Here is a 9,048-nt window from a genome sequence, read left to right as displayed (position 1 = left end):
GTAGGAGAAAGCAAAATTTTCCCTCTTACTAAAAACTAACAAAAAAAAAATGCTTTCTTCTAATTCCAGCATTATGCAGAAATACCAGTCGACCAGAATTTAAAGGATAAATGTTCCCACTGAACACTGTTAATCTTTGTACTGTCACAGCCTCCTAAAGATTGTGAAAACCTCTTTCCAGAAAAATACATATGCAACACAATTTTACATACAATTCTAGTACTGCCAGGCTTCCTGAGAACCTCCCAGGGACCCCCTTGGGCTCTATACTTCCTGGATTAAAGATTATTGTTTTAAATCTATTAAACAGAAAAATAAAACCATTTACCAAATGATGGCTTACCACTATAGGTCTGTCATTATTTAGAATTTATGACAGTCATAATCAATTGCCCATTCCTACAAGGACGTGTAGCTCACCAATCAAAAATTACTGCCTTCATCTAATATTGTCCCACTGTCAGAACCCCTCAGGATTCCCGATCATTTAATTCACTCATCTAAATGTGAATGGACAGCCAAGAAGCATCAAACATTTGAGAGAAGCAAACTATGGCAAACTTTTTTACAGGTAAAATTCTAACTAGTATCCTTAGAGAGATTAGAATAGATATGATGTCCCTAACAGGATGCTATGGAAAAGGAGAATAGGAAAATAAAAAATAACTCCTGGAGATTAAAAACATGATTGCAAAGATGCACAATAAAAGAGAACAGTTGAAAAGTAACAGTAAAAGAAGCTTCCCATAAAGGAGAACAGAAAGATGGAAAACATGGGAGGAAAGGTGAAGCATGTGGGATCAAAACAGAGGATTTCATACCTAATAGGAGTTTAATAAGAGAAGATGGAGGCAAAGAAATAATAGAAGGAAATTTCCTGGGGCTTAAGAAGAAAATGTGTCTTCACACGGAAAAGATTAACCAGCTAAGAAGGAAGATGAAGGAAAAGGACTCGTAACTATAAACATTACTGTGGAAGTTAAAAACAGAGAAAAAACAAGTCTGCTACAAATGAACTAGATTTTGGAAGATATGGAATTAATGTCTTCAGAATTCTGAGGGAAAAGAATTTACAATCTAAAATTCAATACTGAGCCAAACTCTCTGTTGTGAGGGAAGGCTAAAGAAATTTCAGACAAGCAATGACTAGGAAAGTTTGCCTTCCACACATTTTAGTTGAAGACTTACTCCAGCAAAACAAGGGGCTAAACCAAAAAAAAAAAGAAGACATGGGATCCAGGAAAGAGTAGGTCAGAAGCAGCAGCAGGAAGAGAGGTCTCAGCATGACAGCCATGGAGTTGAGGCAGGGAAAAGGGAGGCTCCGGAGGGAGGTCACTGAGGGAAGAGTCAACACCGTAAAATAGACGGGATTTGAGAAGAAGGACTTGAATATGCAATAAGATTCACAAGTGTAATAAAAAAAACCATAAAATATACTCAAGGAAAAGCAAAAAGTTGGCCAATGTACTCATAGAAAGGAAATCAACAATTAGAGCAGCACCTTGATGGATTCTGAAACAAAGAACAGAATAAGCTTTAAGCGAAATATAGAAATGATTAAGGATATTAAAAATGATAATGATCTAATGACCGATTAATGTTTCTTTTATCAGGCAGAGAAAGAAAAGACACTCAGAAACTCTAGGAGAAACAAAAAGCATGGAAAGCGTAGCATTTTTAACAATTGGTGAAGGACAAGGAACAACAATCCACTTGAGCATTCACCTTTGTTTCTCTTATTAAGGAAATATAATCAAACCACACAGCTTGACTCTTACAATACAAATAAATATTTACAAAAGTGAAAATATTTACTAGGTTTCCATTTTTAGACTCAAACTATTGAAAATGAAAGCATAAAGACAAAATCAAAAACAAGTATTTTCTGTCTTGAAAATTATTGATAATAGAAATAAAAATAACAGTAACAACAACTTATTGAGAACTTATTATGGATCAGATACTGAAGTTAGAAACAGCCTCTGTTCCTATTTTACACATAGGAAAAGCAAGGCATAGTGTGGTTACATAACTTGCCCAAGGTCACACAGATAGTAATGAGTCGGTCAAACCTAAATATGATCTGGCTTCAGAAGCAGAGTTCGTAACCACTACACTGTACTTCCTCTTTCGTTTTTACTAAAAACATTAAAAGTATAACTGATAGATTTTACAAATTAAAATTGAGAGAGGGTGAGGAGGAGAGGTAGAAGCAAGGATAGGGATGTTCATCGCCTTTTTACAAAGTAGGGAGTCAAGAGATACTGTCTATATTTGATGGAAAGAGGAATGGAGGTTTCAATTCTTAATATTGGAAAAGTAAGCAAGAAAGGAATTAATAGTAAGGATGTAACCACATTGGGAGGAGGTAGGAAAGACAGGAGGAAGAGGAATTTGTATAAGTGAGCTAAATCCTCAAGAAATCAGTTGATACTGTGGTTACATTAAAATGAACTTCTCAAACAAGAATTCCGTTTTTTCCTCCTAAAATAATGGGTATCAACAGAAGGCTAACTTGAAATCCAGAATTCAGTGTTCCTCCTCTCTCCTCCCTGGTGTCTGTGTTGAACTGTAGTAAGCCAGGCTCCCACAGCTACTGTCCACAGACATCCAGAGAGCAAATGGTTTCCATGGGCAAAGGGCAAAAGAATACTCTAATGCGAATGGGTTAATCATTGCTCGTAAAATAGAATCACTGAGTTAAGTGGTATCGTTACAAGCTTTAGTTCTTCACATACAATAAAAACTAAAGTATGTAACGTAAGATTACATCAGTTTATCTTATTAGCAGACAGAGTGGCAGCTAAGAAAGGGGAAAGACACACCTCACTGCACTTTCAAAGGGAATTCCTTTCCAAGCAAATGAAAACAACATGGTCAATTAACTTCCTGAAAGCACTCTCAGAACCCAGCTCCATTTCCGGTCTTTGTCAAGCTGGTTGTGTACCTCAGTGCTCCCAGCTTTCCCTTAGAAAGGAGAATGTAGTTGGGTTGAAAGCATTTCTTAAGTACTAATGAATTCATTAATATAAGGAACTCTCCTGTGGCCTCTACTTTCTTAAGAATTACCCAGATTATAAAACCAAGTAGAAATGCATCTCCCACACAGTTTTTCTGCATTCGGTCTGGCTCTTCCATCATGCCCTATGAGTAATTGTATTTATTCTCTGCTTTGTTTCAAGAAGGATTTCAGGGTAAGTCCTATGAGTAAGCCTCACAGTAACATAACCCTTTCTAAGCTGGCTCTAGGTAAAAACTAATAGCAATTGTACAGAGGTTTTAAGATTCAGTGCAGTAATACTATGTTCAAATAAGAAAATGGTAGTAAAATGGAAGACTTTTTAAAAGCACTTATTCTGGCGGGGGCAGGGCATAGCTCAGTGGTAGAGTGCGTGCTTAGCATGCATGAGGTCCTGGGTTCAATCCCCAGTACCTCTATTTAAAAAAAAAAATAGATAGATAGATAGATAAATACACCTAATTAACTCCCCCCAGAAAACAAATTTAAAAAGAATAGTAAAGTTAGATGTAAGCCAAAAAAAAAAAATTTGTTTTTAAAAAAAGCACTTATTCTGTAGTGCTTTGGTGATAGAACTACCAAAATGCTATTGAATTACATACATATATGTATGTGTGTGTATGTGTGTGTGTGTGTGTGTGTGTGTGTGTGTGTGTGTGTGTGTATGTGTGTGTGTCCGCAAAATATCTTTCTCACTTGCTTTGTTTTTCCTTTCTCTGCAGACGCTGCTCTGGACCAGGTCTTCATTATACCTAGACTAGTGCCGTATGCCCCTAACTGGTCATGCTGCTTCCAGCTTTCTCCCTTGCAATCCACTGCTGTCAGGTTAACCTGCTAACGTGTATCTCTGTACATATCACCCCCTCATGCTCAGAACCCTTACCCAGCTTCCCTCTGTAATAAGAACCCACCAATTCCTGAGCCTGGCAGTCGAGGGTCTCTCTTTCCTCGTCATTTTCCGTCTCTCCTCTGTTCTACAAGTTCTTTGCTTCTTAATTAGGCTGGTTATCACTCTGCCAGCCACCTTGCTCTCACCATGCCCCTCTCTGTAATGCCCTTGCTGCTTCTTTGCAACCACCATCCTAACAACCTATCAAAGCACTGATCCAGTAAACCCTTAACCAAAAAGCTTCAGCAATGTCTGCCCTCCTCCACATGCTTGTAACACATATCTCGGTCACTCACCTGGCGTTTATCAGGCATGACCTGATATGGTTATTCGTCTTTCTGTAGTAGCCCAATATGTTCCTTCCCCTAAACCAGACTAGGCCACTAATTGCCACACATATGTTTATACAGAGAAGGTGCTGAATACATGCTTTGTAATGAGAATAGTAACACAATAGACTTGCCTTCTTCAGTGTCTTCAGCTATAGATAGGGCATCCTTCCCAAACAAGCTTAGGTGCACCCCAGGGGGACACTGAGTAGTACTGGAAGAAACAAGAAAAAGGTGAAGCATCTTTAAGAAGTGAATTTTACTTTGGTAATTTACAATGTTATCTTCAAAATGAAATCAAAACAGTATGGAATAGATTATAATGTTTAGATGAATGTTAAAGACAATAAAATTAAGAAGTAAAGCAGGAAATGTCAAAGAAGTTTCCAGTCCTCGGTAGTTCACTGTGGGCAATGTTTCCAGGTCAATCTCTTCCTTCCAGGGGTGAATTCATGTTCTTGTACCAGTTGAGGATGTTTATGTGGAAACGTTTGAGAAACACCCTATAGATCAGGAATGGGTGATGGGGAAAGAATACAGTCATTTTCCTTCCCCGCCCCGCTTCATTTTCATTTAAAGATGCAATCAACACACATTTTTGTTTTCATTAAAATGAGTAATAGAAATTAAGCTGAAGATTTTTTTTCAAGTCTTTGTTTTACTTCCTTGGTTATATTTGTGACATCAGATTTAAATATTAGAAATGAGTTTTAGTGTGACCACTCTTAAAATTAAATCTCAAATGTTAAAAGCCCTAAATCAAAACATTTTGTCACAATTGGGAGCAATCACTTGTAAGAAACCTTATTCTGGGTTTCAAGTAATACATGGACAAGAAAACACATTTTAGTTTAAAAATCAGCATTTTAAAGCATTTTTTGAATATTTAAATTTACTTTTTAATTTACTATTTTTGAAATCCATAAGTAGTCTTGTGTTCCACTTTTTAAAATAAAAGTATTATTTAAGTCTGAATAAAAATTTCTTTGTTCCTAAGTAGATGTGCTTATCTACCTGTCTCCTGTTCATTCATACACACACACACACACACTATAGATGCATAGATAGACATACTATCATATATAGTGTCCTATATAACATCCATTAACACATATACATATGTACCTGAAATTTAATTCAATTTACAGAACATGCCATGTGTACAGGAAATACGGAAAAAAATTAATCAGTAATAAGCAACTGAGTTTGACTGACAAACTCAGAATAAATAGTCCATTGTGTGCTTAAAATAAGGATACCGAGGTTCTGTTGTTTTTAATATAAGTACTAGAGGAAACGTGTCCCTGAAAAATTCGCCAACTTTTGTTGTCTTTTGAGCCATCAAGAGCTATAAACAAACTGATGTGGTTTAATCACTGTTCTTTGAATTTGCCTATTTTAAATAAACTTTTACTATATTTCACATGCTTCTGGAATTATCTTTAATTCTGTGCCTGGAAGCTTCTTTGGGCAATTACCAATTCCTTGACTGCTAAGGAGAATTTCCCTCTTGTGTGCTCTTCTCGTGTATGTGAGGCTTGCGATGGGTACTGGTGATCCTTTCCATCTTACATGAAAGGTTAGATCTGAACTGGACCAAGAAAACAATCACTTCTGATTTTCTAGATGAGGAAACTGAGGCCAAAATGAATGGTATGTTGTACGAAGCTGAAAGCGGCTAATAGAGCTCTCACACCGCCCTCTAGTCTTCCATTTATAGTCAGAAAAATGGCCATTCTAGTTTAAAACATCTGAAGCATCTTGTCAGGGTCTATATTCCTGCACTGGGACAGGAGAAAGGGAGAAGTAATGACCTTGACTTTTGGCGTAGGTCCTTCAACAACAGACAGCATTGGTTAACTGAAATCCATTGCTCTATTGGTCTGACTTGGGTAGAAACGCCATCCTGCACTTTAAGCCAGCTCTTGAAAGGAGTTGTCCTTCCTGAATCCAACACAAGATTCACTCCAGTCCTGAATCTTCCGAAGATTTGTTTAGAAAGATGAGATCAGATTTTCTTCTAAGCCCATTTGGGAAAATCTGTCTCATGTAAAGATCAAGTGGACCTCCCAAAGCCGCCAGCCAGAAGCAGGGTTACTGTTAACACCTTGGCCATGCCAGGCTTAACGGAAACTTTAGATCAACAGTTCCCCTGTAGGAAGCTAGATATGCTGTTAACTCTTCCCTGAGACTGTGATTTCTTCTAGCTAATACGATTCTATCCGCAGACAGCTTGGTTTCACGGGGCAGAGAAACAGAAACAGCAGAAAGTTAAATTTCCTATTGAAAAATGAAAAACAGTTCCCATTGGCCACTTTAAAATTTAACATGATGGAAGTCAGAGAGATGCAGCAGCAGCAGATGTCAAAAGAATCTGAGTTATGGGAAGGACTAGACATGGCTTGTAGATGGAGGGGACCACCCGGAAGGCGTGAGAAGGAAGTGAATGCTGCCAACAACCAGTGAGCCTGGACGAGAACCCCGAGCCCAGGTGAAAATACACCTGGGCCAACACTTTAATCTTTAGCTGGGGAAGAGCCTGAGCAGAGAACTCAGCTACATCATGCCAAACTTCTGATGTACAGAAACTAGATTAATAAATGTGTTGCTTTAAGCCACTGTTTTAAAAATGAATATAATGCTAGGAGGTCCTGGGGCAGGCACATGCAAGATGTGGATTCAAATTCTAGCTTTGCCACCAACCCACCACGTAACCTTGCACCATGTCACCTGGTCCGTGAGTCTCGCCTCCCATCTGTAAATTGGGGGAGGGGCGTATTAATTTCCACTTTCTAGAATAGTACAAAGAGGAAAGGGAAGCATGTTTGAAAGTACTTTGCACACCATAAGGCATCTTGTAAATGCACGTTTCCACAATAAATCTCTTCCCCAGAAAAACCTACTGTGTTGCTATGAATTCTGCATTTCTCTCTCCATGTATCTTCCATTTTAATGGCGCATAAAATTTGCCAAATGCTTGTAAAATATTTGTGAAAAAACGACATAAAGGAATCTTAAATCTAAAAAGACAACATATTTATCGAGGAGGTTATTCCTCCCTCAACACACATTCATAAGCTTAAAATGTATTTTGGGACCCTCCTCTCTTAGGGAACAGTGTCTGGCTGAAAGCTTGGGGCCCAAACTCAGCACACACAGTACAACGGCTCCCTCTCCTCTCCCAACAAACAGCACTTAGAAGCATTTTGACATTTGTGATCTCACTTTGAGCTTCTAAGCCTGAGCTAAGACGGCTGAAATGATGCTGTATGATAAATGGCTGGCCCCGAACCACACCACCAGTCAAGCAAAGCCAGGCCTGGAACTGAAGCCATCTCACTGCAAGCTGGGTGTCTGATCCTCAACCTCGCACTGCCCAGACTGGCAGAGGGCAGGGAGAACAGAGGACATCGCCGGCTTGTTCTGTGCCCTGGGTGACACAGATTTACCAACTTTCTCCAGATACTCTGTTCACATGCCCTTGTGATGTCAGAGTCCTGGGGCCAGACTGGAATTTGGGACACACCATGCTGGACAGTGTGTGGATTTCTGGACCTGTTTGCTTTTAGTTAAACAAACTGGCTTTGCTTCAGAAAAATTAGTCCAGGCTAGTGAATAATCAAAAGTCCCACAACTCACCTCAAGAAAACCTTCATATTCATTTTATTTAAATGTGTTCAACAGCATTAATGTCAACTCTCCCCAGAAGAAAATAACCCCCTCAAATCATGCCCAGGCATTAAGGAACCACAAGACAAAATGGCTAATGTCAGACTTAATATGCTTCTCATCAAAAGCCTGGATCCCAGTTTTAACCCACAAAAAAAAAAAAAGGAAAACCGATAAAACTGAAAGACATAAAGGGAGAAAATGGAATTCAAAGCACTTCTTTACATAGGTCAGAAATTCATGAAGTTCATTATTTAGAACCCCATTTCTTGCTTCTGAAACTGCCAATCGACTGATTTATTTAAAGTGAGGCCATAAATGCCCTTTCGAGTACAAGCTAGTAATGTCAACAGGGGACGATCTGGATCTGAGTTAATCACTTTGAGTCTTTATTATAAACATTAAAAGGAACTGATGACAATGTAGCTCGGATTTGTGGGGAAGAGGTGAACAGTTTGGCTTTTGGAGTCAGTACATTGACCCAGCTGTAACTCCAGTTCCAGTATTAGCAAGTCAGATGCACATCACTGCGTTATTTCTCTAATGAATCACCTTCCAGCTCCTGTCTCCTGCCCTTCCCCTCTAGCTGAACCCCAGGGGGGTGACTGGGGATGATCTCAGGGGGTGGCCCTTTGTCCTAGGCATGCTTTCAGACAAACTACAACCCAGACTCTAAATGATTATTTGAAATAATAAATTATATCTTACATATGCCTCCACTGAATATGCAGACAACTGAGACAGGAGGACATTCTCTTGGGACTCACACACAACAGTAAAGGCAAGCTCAGAATTACTGGCTGATGAAAGAACAGCTTTCAAGGAGTTTGGCGTTTTTTTCCAGCTACCACTCATCAGTAGTATGACCCCTGGCAAGACACGAACACAAAACCATTTTTGCTTTCTCTGTGAAATAGATCCAATATCTGCTCCCTTTATCTCATAAGATTGTTCTCGAAAGTTCTTTAAAAAAAAAAACCCACATATATAAATATATAAATAATACACACTATAATTGCTATTAAATTATTTGAAGAAATTCATTTCTTTCTCATACTGTAGAGCTGGATACTATCTTTAGGGCCAAAAAAAAAAAAATTACTAGATTTACTATCTAACAAATGAAAATAATTGAATTACAG

The sequence above is a fragment of the Camelus ferus genome, chromosome 20 (assembly GCF_009834535.1).
Source record: "Camelus ferus isolate YT-003-E chromosome 20, BCGSAC_Cfer_1.0, whole genome shotgun sequence".
Taxonomy (NCBI): domain Eukaryota; kingdom Metazoa; phylum Chordata; class Mammalia; order Artiodactyla; family Camelidae; genus Camelus; species Camelus ferus.
Note: the sequence above shows the minus strand (reverse complement) of the source record.